Below are 12,279 nucleotides of genomic sequence, written 5' to 3'. Positions count from 1 at the left end.
TCTTTACTCAATTTGTTCTTATGTCTCCTTTTTGTCCTGTAATTTATCTGTCTTCTGCTTTTCGTATAAATCCTCAATTACTCCTGGGACTATGGGGGTGTTGTTTCACCAGAGACAGTTTACTTTGAGAAAAAGCATCCTTTTATGATCTCATGAAGATCTGCAAAGGGCTCTTGGCTTGTCTTACTTTTGCAGAAAGAAAAAGAAATATCACCACATAGGAAAAATGACATGTCTGAATCTAGTTCACAGGATTTGTAAACTTTCCAAGTACTAGATCCAAGCCTCTTCAGAGTCAAAACAGCAGTGCTCTCAGTTCTTTAAGCTCATCATGATGTGGAATTTAATTTTAATTTAAACTTTTCCAGATTGCATAGAAAAACTGAGTTAACTGACCTAACTTTGAAGGACATTGTTGCATTCTGTAATCACCAGTGCTTCTTCACAGTTTTTCATGCGAAAAACAAACATGGCTTGCTTTCAAATGCACTCACTCTGATTGTACACACACGACTGATCACAATGCACCAGTCGTGAGATGAGTCAGACCACCTCCGGTTTTTGTGACTCAGAAACTTCTCTTATATCTCCGATGGCTTTGTCTGCTCTCTCTTTGTACTGTCTACCTTGCACATGACTACACACAGGCACCAAAAAAAAAAAAAAAATTCCTAGGTCACATAATTTGGTAACATGCACATACAATAAAACAATTTTCACTTCAAAATATTTACAGAAAATTAGGATCATGAGTGGTATACACACCACTCAGAATATTATTTTAACCACAAATGTATTGAAAAAGCAGAAAATAACATCCATTATGCTACAGCATTTTCTTTTGCTTAGTCATGTGAGCTTGCCATGGAAACTGCTCTCCTCCTCTTGTGCCTGTTTCCTTACTAAGCAAAGATGGAGCTCCTGTGAGCATCTGCAAAAACAGTAAAAACAAAAGAAATGTCATGGGAAGCAGACTTGCGACTACTCTCTGTTGTTGAAAACACTTGGTACTTGTATTTTCCCCTCTGCTGTTTTGTACATTTTCAGTTTTGATCACATCCTACTGATAAACATTATCCACCACTGAAAGTTCACTCTGAGATATTTTGCTTTGGTGATGGATTACCATCTTTCATATTTAAAAAATAGTTAGCTGTGGCAAACACCCCTCCGCTAGACAAATACGATCCAGTTAGAAAAAGTGTGCTGCAATAAGTACTGAAAAATATATCTAGTATGAATAAGAAAATACAGCTCATACACATCTTTTAGTTATTATGAATTTACATTAAAGGTAGTCACACCTTTTAAAAATCAGTTAATCAAACACATTTGTAAATTATGGAAGCTTTATTTTTCCAATAAGTTTACAGCAAAAATACACAACAACTACGGCTCATAAAAGTTTGATGAGCTTTCAAAGCGATGGCTGGATGGGGATACACCACAAAAACTCAAAACCTTAATAGGAGTTCTCACAAAGAGGCTTTAAAGGATAAACCCCCCTAAATTATGATATAAAGGAAGACAAAAACAATGATAAAAAATCACATAAAATATTTACATATAGTATGTCTGCCAAATAATTTTAAAACCTTGTCTATGAACCAGTCTGTTAATTAACAGAAGAGGCCAGGAGCCTTTTCAGAATTTGTGAACAAAATTTCTGAAGAAACCATCTCGACACAGGAGCAGAAAACTAAGACTTTATACTCAACGCAAATTGAGATGTTTTCTTTGATTAATAAATCTTATTTCTTGTATCTGATTTCTCTGCAGCCAAACCAGAAAAGGATCACATGCACACACAACACATTTGGCAAATTACACAAAATAATGTCAAAGCAAAAGAAAGATTAATGGATATGATTACTTGAGGTTCTTCTTACTCAAATCTTGCAGTGCTCATGCACAAGCTTTTCAACACACCAGCCAAGTACTACAGCTTCATCTGGAAATATTTACAAGCTCCCTTTAATGTTGTACTGTATATGTCATAAGGTACATAAGTAACTACTTTCCTGCAGGTCAGTTCAGAAGAACCTGTCAACTCAGCGGCTCTAATATAGATGGATCACCACATTTAAGCTAAAACAGACACAGAGGATAAAGAGGTAAATCTCAAGCTCTTCCTGTAAGTCACTATACTATGGGAGAATCTCAATATACAGTATATATGTAGGCTGTGACAGGGAATAAAAGGACATAACCATGGCTGGGGATTGATATTATCCGGTCTTTATTCAGAGTGTGACTTGGTGCTCCCTGTCTTTTCATTTTCCCCCAGTTGACACTCTCTCTTCCTTATTGCTCCGCTTTATTCTGTCTCCCAGCCTGAATCACATCCCAGAAGAAGAGATTACATTAGCAAGGCCTCCTTTACTTTTTTTCTCAGAGGAAGGGAGCATAATTACTGCGCCTAGGCCTCTGTCAGACTTCCTCAGTGCTCTTTGTGTTTTAAGAAACTTAATTTTCACAGCTGAGCCAATGAAATTGAGCAAAAATAATTAAAATGGTACAGTAAAGTTTTCACATGACATTATAGAACAAAAATCTCACATATTTAACTGTGATATGAAGATACTTGGTAATTTTTTGACAAGCTTAGAATTTATTTTTTTAACCTTTTAACCCTCTAGATCTTGACATTTGAAAGTGGAACGTTCCATAATGATGGTTTTTGTCCTTTCAATGCATGGAAAGTGTAAAATAAATCAGTACTGGACATGAAAGTTTTCAACAAGGCTTTAGGGATATAGGGCAATAAATTCAGTTTTATGCATCCCTCCTGCTTTCCTAAGACTTAGAGTTTTATGTTTTTTCTGATACTAACCACTTTTCTGTCATGAAGGGTTTTTTTATAGTTCATATTGTTAGATGTGAGTTGTTTTCATTTTAATAAAATAGTCCACGCTTAGTCAGTTTGGACACAGAATATGTGGACGTCAGTTTCTAAGTCTTACAAGAAATCTAAACTAAACTTGAACTTGTTTATTCTAACAAATGAACATGTGTTGTTTTGAACCATTTGCTTGTATTTATAGTTGACTTTGTAGTTGTTGGAATAGCTGTGATAATTTTCGAAGTTAAACATTTTCCTAGTCTCAAGTCTTTTGCTTCTTCTCAATGATTTACGTGTACTTAGCTCCATCCATCCCCACAGCATGATGCTGCCACCACTGTGTTTTATAGTGAAGATGGTGTATTAGGGTGATGTGAAGTGATATTTTTCTGCCACACAAAATGTTGTCTAGAAAGTTCAGTTTTGTTTCCCTCTGACCAGAATACCTTTTTATGTTCCTCCTATATTTATGGCCAAATTTAAACAAGGTTTCTTAAATTTTCTTTAAACAATGGCTTTCTTCTCACCACTCTTTCTTTCATAAAGTTTAGATTTATAGAAGCCTCAACCAATAGTCATGCTGTTGATTTTCACCTTTTCTGCAGATATCTGCAGCTCCTTTAGACATACAGTAACCTCTTGGCTGTTCTCAGATGAATGTCTCTGGCATGTCAGTATAGATAGACAGCCAATGTATTGGTAGGTTTGTTGTTGTTCTATCCTGTTTCCATTTTCAAACGTTGTACTGAACACTAATCCATCAGATGGACTGACACACCCTAAGAAAGATGCACACATGCTCACACATATTCCCAGAAAGAGAAGCCAAATGAGGACGAACCATCTGAGTTCCGCAGCTTTATGATAATAACTGCTTCTTCCAATTAGATGCTTCTGCCCCTGTAATATTTGCCACCCTGTTTCCATCCTCTCTAATTGTCTCCCTCAGCCACTCTTGCTCCTTTTCTCTTTTCCTGAGACTCGCTATCAGCCTGGAACCTGCCTCTGACACAAAACAGATGTTTCTCCATTCCCTCCTTTACTTTCTCTATCTCTTACTGCCCTTCCGCCTCCCCATTCTTGCGCCTAATCTGAACCACCTCTCCTCTGGTTAACACTATATTTTTCTCAACTCCCCTTTTTTCTGTTTTTTCTTTTTGTTTTGTAGCCTAATGTTGTCTCATTCTGTTTGTGTTTCACACTACATTTGCAATTCGGTGTTACAAAGCATAACATAATGATTCGCAGAGGACTTAGTCATGAGATAAGTATTATTTGACTCTCTTTGTCAGAGAGGCATCATGCATTAACAAACACAGATAAATCAATGCTGTCTATGTGTCTCTTTTTCAGTGAGTTTATAAGGCATTTTATGGCTTGATTCTGTTTCCACATTTATTCATTGCAATTTCTTTATAGTGTGCAATGTTCTTGCAACTTCCTAACCCCACCCAATTTCCTGACAGAGGTTCAGTTTGTCTTAACATTTTATTCAATAGAGGTTTGTCTTAACATCTATCTTTAAAACCATCACATTTATTTCTTATACAATTTACTGACATCTGTCTATTTGCTTGCTTTGTTGATACCCTTCATTCATGGCTTCCTAGACTCCCCTTTTTCCAATTATGGTATCCTCCACTAATCCTCTTCATTTCTTATCACCTGAGGCAAGCCCACCTGCTGCACAGTTGAGTGAAAGTCTTATTATCGCTGCCACCTGAAGAGCATGTGCCAGCATTGGTGAGCAGCTGTGAGTATTTGTTTGCTTGCTTGGGTGCAAAGTGCATCGTGCAAGTTCCTCTTGTCATTTCAGAAATGTATTCCTCCCACCACTGCTCTGTGGTATACAGTTACACCATTCATGTTGAGGGCAACATGACAATTTAAGCGAAAAAAAACATAAAATTCCCTGTTTTGAGTCATTGCCTAAGTTTGTTGCAGGCCTTCCATGGGCCCCATCGCAACAGTTATTTGTTTTAAACAACCACAGTTCTCATACAAAGATGATTTTATCCACCCTGAAGAGATTTCAATACTTTCCACTTTAAATCACTGACAAACAATGTGAAGAGAAACAATCCCTCCTGCAATTTTCCCAAGCACCCCTCCCTCTATAAATCCAGGAGTTGCTGTCCACCTCAGTCAGTTTATTGGTTATTGCAAAGACATTTCCTTTGAATGTCTTTGCGTCCTTGAGGCCTTTCTTACAACTGGGAGTTGCCAGATCCGCATTGTCAAGTCTGATTGAGCAAAGCACTGATTGATTCACGCCAAGTCGACACATTGTCTTCATAATTTTGGGGATAAACAGGTTTGACTAATTTAGCAATAAAAACACTAAAGTTAAAGTAGGAGGGTGAATTCTTTAGCAAAACTGCCTCACCCAAAGGAGAATGCTAGTTTCATAGCCAACTATTTCTCTTTTAGATTCACACACACACACACACACACACACACACCCACACGCCCACACAAAAGAAAAAAGAAATACAAAAATCAGTAAATAAGGCAATTTTGAGCATAGTGCTCTAGAAACGTTGGTAATACAAACTTGTTTGGGTTTTATATATTTGCAAATCTGGTCAAGGAACAAAGTAGGATGTTAGAATTATTATGTTTTGTTATCTTTCTTACATTAGTAGTTTTATATTACCAGTGTAGCTCCCCCCCCCCCCCCCCCCCCCCCCCCCACCCCCCCCGTTTTGTTAAGATCACTCGCCCACATTCCATTCACTCCCCTTCTCTGCTAATAAAAAGACAAGTTCTGCAGCAGGATGGCAGAACGCAAGGAGATCGGCTTGTAGGAGCTGATCCTCTGTGCCTTCTCAATTCTTGCAAGAATTTGGTGGAAACTCAGTAATGTTGTCTGTGGTTCTTTTCTATAGGTTGAGAAAATAGGATAGTTCCAGAACTGAAGTCTGTTGGCAGAATAAAACGTTATTTTTTCAGCTGTTTAGTAATAATAATGTAGATGTACATAAAATCAGACTTAGCATACATCCACGTGCCACTTTATCAGTTTCACTATGCAAGTACTAGATTAAACACTCCTTAGCCTTCAAAACTGTGTCTCGAGTGTGTTGATTCAACAATGTGTTGATATCTGGACCTGTTATATTTTTTTAGATAATGGCTTTGAGGACAGAACAGTTATGACAAAGGAGACAAAGAACTCTTTAGGCAAACTCATAGCAAAGAATATTTTTATCTTTCATTGATCTAATGTTTCCAGACTGTAGGTGCAAACCTCAGACCTACAACAAACCTATTACATACAGTACATACACCATAAAGACAGAATTTGAACCCATGACTTTCTTTCTGTGAGGCAACAGAGCTAATTACTGCACCACTTTATGCAGCAGTAATTATGTGCAAAATACAAAACAAGGCATCAGATTTTGAATCCTATATATTTAATTTTCACAGCTACTGAAATCCTCAATTCGTGATTATATACAAGTTCTTCTTTAGGACTGGAACAGTTATTAATCCACAGTTGTATTATGCATAATTTTGTTTACTCAGTATTGTAATCTTCCATCTGTCTGATGGGAGTCTGGTCCAAACCGCATAACCAATGAGTGTTTGAAAGAATATGTGACGCACTGAACTAAGTTTGAATTTTCAGTTCTTGGCTGAAATAAAAGAGTGACTCAAGAGACTCAAACATTGCTATATGTGAAGCAAAAGGCAAATGTTCAAATGTTGCCATATATTTCAGTCAAAGCAACTGACAAAACATTGTAACTGGTAATCATTTACAGATAGATAAACGTTGAGACCTGCCTAGATAGATAGTTCTGCAAATAATAGCGCTACAAATCTATTGGATCTTTGGATGCTATATGTGTGTGCACTGTATGTGTTTGTGAGAATTGTGAACCAGTTTCCAGTTCCAGTAAAAGTAGGCCAGCCAGTTAGTACATGAGTCAGGCCTGTCCCTTGAGAAAGGAGACTCCCTGATGTGACAACATCATTAACAGCTGATCCACACACTGCCCCTCTCGAGCCCTGCATCGAACTGAGTATCACATAAACATAATGAAACCATTCAAATGGACACATTGCAGCATATGCTGCACACACCCAAAGTCTTCAGTGTTAATACTGTGATGGATACTGTAACCATTTGGTTCCCCTGATGGTGAGGTCACTGACTTCAGATTGTTTTAATGAAACTGACATGAACTGTGCTGAACTCAGTGATACTTCCTTAGTTCCGTCTATGAATGCATTATTGGATGTTTTTTGGTGTTGTTTTTTAACCTACGCATTCAGCATTGCATGGTTTACATATTTATCACCTTTAACACTTTGTTCAATGACTGGGCAATTTTTATCATCATCATCATCATCATCATCAATCACTTTATTTTGGTAAATTATCCACATTAAACACAGGAAACAACAAAAGGAAAAAAAAGAAAAACAGTAAACAAACAATTTTTCACCAAAGCATGACTGTAGTTCTACACATAAAGACTGTGTCTCAGGAAACGTCTTCATTTTTTCAGTGTTTATTAAAATTTTACTAAAAAATGCAAAAAAATCTTTAATCACCACAGCATGAAGACTAGGTCAACCTCTTGAGACAAAGTTTATGATGAAAAGAAAAATAGCAACAATACCTTCTGTATAAAAAGCAGGAACAAGTGACTGAAAAGTAAAAACCAAAAAAATCATTCACATTGCCCTGCCCAAATATTAGGTAACCTTAATATATCCGAGCATTGTTGAAAAGCCACAGTCTTCCTAAGTATTGTTGCCGACCATATCAAATGTACCCATCTTCTGATAGATACTTCAAGCAGAATAATTTTCGATCATATTTTATTTTTAATATGACAGTGGTTTTACTTTACTCCAGTGAGCTTAATAGTCATCATATCTCAATCCAATAGCAAACCTTTGTGATATGGTACTATGGAGGATCCACATTATGAGTGTGATGTGGGTGAGAAGTGGTTATTAATGTTTAAATATCCTTAAACATTTTCAGCATTGATGAACTAACCAGTTCTGATTTTTGAACCCTTTTGATGCCCTTTTTAATACTAAATCTGACAAGATGTATGGGCTAAAAATCCATTCATGCATAGACTCATAGGGCTAAAGGAAACAAGCACTGGCTCACCTAAGAAAACCTCAACAGGATTTCCTCAAAAAGCCCTGCCTTTTTGTATTACATTTAGTTGTGCTCCACAACGCGGCCTGATTGTTTCCATCCCCCTCTAACAGCTAGATAAACATTCATGTGAGTTCAGCTTTCAGCTCCAAATTGCCCCATGGTGCGAGTAGGTGTGTGTGGTTTGTGTCTCTCACTGTTATCCTTGTGATGGACAGGTGACCTGTGCACAGTGCATGCTATCTCTTAAACATTTATTTCTGCACTAGGCCACACCAAACGACTGTGCTCCACGTCCCTAAACATGATTAAGGAGGAGGGGGTTGGAAGTGGTTGGGTGTGTGGGAGGGGTGGACTGATGCCAGCTGTCATTGGGTGACAGGCAGCACACAACCTGACAGGTCCCTACCTACCACAGGGCAACAAAGAGATCCACAGGATGATCAACCATTCATCCACAAACTCACTCCTAAAGTCAATTTAGAGCAATCAGTTAACACAGAAGCCATGTTTTTGAAGTATAAAAAGAAAAACAGAGAGAGCATGCAAATGACATGGTGCAATATGATATGAAGAAACAAAGTCAGCTAATGCTTCATTTTTTTGAGCTTCTAAAAGGGGGTTGGAATATGTAGAGCTGATTTGGACTCATGAAGGCACACATCTTCGTAAATTATTAGGATGTATTTTACTAACAATCTTGAACTGCTAATGGGTTTAAAGAACAGCATAACCTGCTGTGTGAGATGATATCATTGCATCAAATAAGTGAGATTTGTTTTACTACTTATGACATTAAAATGCTTTACGCTGACATTTCCTTATTAGGCCTTTAAGTGGAAGAGGTAGAAGCATGTTATTATTGTGATCTCTGTATGTTTCTGAGTATTAGTTGTGTGTGCTTACAATGTATCTCCACTAAAAGCTCATAATTTCATTTGCCATCTGCGTTCCCATCAAAGCACGGCTGAGAAATTTTTTTGACAACAGCTGACTATAGTCAGAGCTACAAACTAAAGTCTTGCTCCAAACACATTCTCCTCCCACACATTCAAGCTTAATTTCTTGTCATCGTGTTGACTCATTATTACAGAGGTGCATATCTAATAACATAAATCCAAGAAAAATATTTTCTTGTTATCTGCAAAGAAGTGCAGGAAGAAACAAATCATACCCATGGGTAAAATAATATATGACCGTAAAATGATGTGCAATGTACGCACACAAAATACTTGATAAGTGTGGTTACAGATGAGTGTTGCTGCAATGCTCTTTTGGCAATAAAGTGTTCAGAGTTTGTTTGCCTGAGATGATTTAAAACATTCTGGTAATGCATAAATTATGAATCTAAAGCCATGGGCTGAAGATATTTACAAAGCCTATGAAAAAGTGTTCACCTCCTAAATGAATCAATGACAATTATACAAAATATAAAATAAGTGATCTATATGCACCCCTTATAAAGTAACTGACATTATTTAATAGATGTCCAGGCAGTCGGGGTGGTAGTCTCACAGTGAGTGGAATGGAGATCACCTGAATGCAGTGAGTGTGTCTCAAGTGATTGTGAAAGAGAAACATGTGTCTGGAAGGTTCATTCATTGGTCAATCAGTATTTGTGGCGACCATGACAGCATAAATATTAAAAAAAACAAGCAGACAATTCAGAGAAAAGGTTGATTTTAAGAAATATATATAAGTCAAGGGATGAACACCCAACAAAATAAATTAAATCTGTCATTAAGAAATAGATGTATTGCACCAATAGACGCAATAAAGTCTATTGGTCTATTGGAGATTAATCAAAAACCTTTGCTAATCTCCAGTTCTAAACATATTTAGTTCTAAATATATTTAGATTGTTCCTACTCACTTATTCTTTCCCAAGATGTCATTCCTATCTCCTAACTTGATAAGAAAACATGGAAGTTACAAACGTAGATCTGTGGATGTTCTGTGATTTGTTGTCCACAAAGTATGAACTGAACTGTGCAAGACAGCTTTCGGGTTTCTGGGTCTGGATTAATTCATAGGCTAAGCTTCAACTTCAAACCCAAGTTACATTGAGGGAGTCTAAAAAGATGGTGACATCTTTGCAGATTTTTGTGAACAAATTTCAGTGTGTGTTGATTTTTATTGTAATTGTGCTGCTGCTGTTTTGGTCAGGTGTTTCTTGTAAAAGAGATATCTAATTTCAATTAGACTAAACTGTTTAAAGAAATAAATAAACATTGACAAGGCTGGTTTTGGAAATTACACAAATTTGAATAAGTCACTAAAGCATTTCATAATATGAAGTGACTTTAACAAATTCCCTGACACATGAGGTCTCTCTTTCACTGTGATTGCCTTTGGAAAGGGTACAAAACATTTTGCTTGTTATGAAACATAAATAAATTAAGTACACAAAAATATGTAAATCCTATACTAAAATTATGCACAAGTTTTATGGCTAATTCTGTGTGTAGCAGATAAAATCACAGCCATTACATCATCCTAAGGGATTTTCAGTTGAGTTTAATCAAGGACTCTATTAGTGATCATCTAAAACAGATCGATCTGAGCTCTAAATCGATGCTTGGAATCCATTTAAAAGGTACTCAGTTCTGAGTTACACAAGTTGATTTACATACATTCAGTGTATGTTGTTATCAATATGATAGAGCAGGAAAAGTCCCCCCAAAAATTAAGATGGAGTAAGAAAGTCTTTTCCTTTAAAAAAAAAACAAACATTAAAACTAATGATGTTGTTTAAAGGGACTGAGTGGGTGTTCAGATATCTTCTGAAGATAAATTACATCTGACAGTCAGTAATGCAACAGTTTCTTTAATAATTAAATTTTATTTATGGATTATCACTCTTTAAAAAGTACTGAGAGAAAATACTTTATTGTAAAGTGCTGATGGATGACTAGATTCTATCTTTTCTCTGTGATTCATTCATGAAAGTTGGGTGGACCATGACATGTGTCCTGTTGATGTGCCAGACTTAGCAGGCGTGAATAATGTCTGGCTGATGATGTGAAACAGATTAATCTGAGCAGATATAGCAGCAATGTATGTTTTGTGCAAACTGCTATGTGTATTTTTTCATTTTCTTGACAGATTCACTGACAATATCATTTTGTAACATTAGTTGTCTTGTCAAGTTCTACATTGAAGGAGAGTAATGTTCTGAAGAGCTGAACCTGGCTTTAAATTTACAAAATTGATGTCTTGCCACAGGGTGGTAGATCAAAAGAATAAATTAAAATCAAATAAATTCACTTACTTGACCAGATTTGGAAGGTAGTTAGCAAACATGTGCAGATACTTCTAGTAATGCTGAAAGTGCTTTTACTGACAGATGGTTTGCTGCTGATGTGGAGTCAACATGACACATGTGACAGGAACTCAAAGCTTCTTGTGGCTGAAGTCATGCCTATTGGCACACATTTTCAGGCAAGTTGGTTCAGCCAGGATTGTACTCATTCCTTATCCTGTCATGTCAGAGGCTGAGGGGGAAGCAAATTGGATGCAAAAGCAAACACTTTATGTCCTTTAACATTTGCAAAGTGGAAAGAGTCATTATTTCACAACCAAGCTAAATCAAAGAGTGAATGAAAGAAATCTGCAATAAAGTCAGTTTACAAAATGAATTAGAACATTATGAAGACGATAATTTAAATCACATTGTCTCATTCAAACTAGGCCACAAAACAACATTCTTGTGTTGCCTCCCTGATCTGCAGCCCCTTCAACACCTCCTACATACACAATTCATATAAACTGTCTAATTTACTGGGTGGTGTGTTGCAATGATTCTAATTAGCAGCGTGTTTAATCCGCATGTGAAAAACTTGACATCAATGAGCTTCATCTCCGGAGAGCGTATAATTGTTTTGCTTTTCAGCATTTCAGTTAATCAACAACACTCATTGTCTTGGCATCAGCAGGTTCAATGAAAGTACTTTAATTTGAGCTGATTGCAAGACACTTTGTCCAGAGATAGGGAGATGTGGAAGTTATTAGAGACTTTGCATAAAGCACTTCTAGGTAGAGTTACAAACGGACTGCCACTTATTCCCCTCAGTGCAATTAAAAAAGGAGCGGCAGAAGTACCTCGCAACAACAAAACTCAGCAGGAGCTTTCTCAGTACACAGTTCAAATAATATCACAGCGTAATTGTGTTTGGTGTTTGACGTGTGTGCAAAGTTATGCAAATTTGTGGAAATAATGATAAAGCTCCACCTTCCTACACACCTAATTGTATGAATCCAGCGTGGAAACACTAACAAAGATCTTTTAGACATATTAAAGCTCTGT

The sequence above is a fragment of the Xiphophorus hellerii genome, chromosome 7 (genome assembly GCF_003331165.1).
Source record: "Xiphophorus hellerii strain 12219 chromosome 7, Xiphophorus_hellerii-4.1, whole genome shotgun sequence".
Taxonomy (NCBI): Eukaryota; Metazoa; Chordata; class Actinopteri; order Cyprinodontiformes; family Poeciliidae; genus Xiphophorus; species Xiphophorus hellerii.
Note: the sequence above shows the minus strand (reverse complement) of the source record.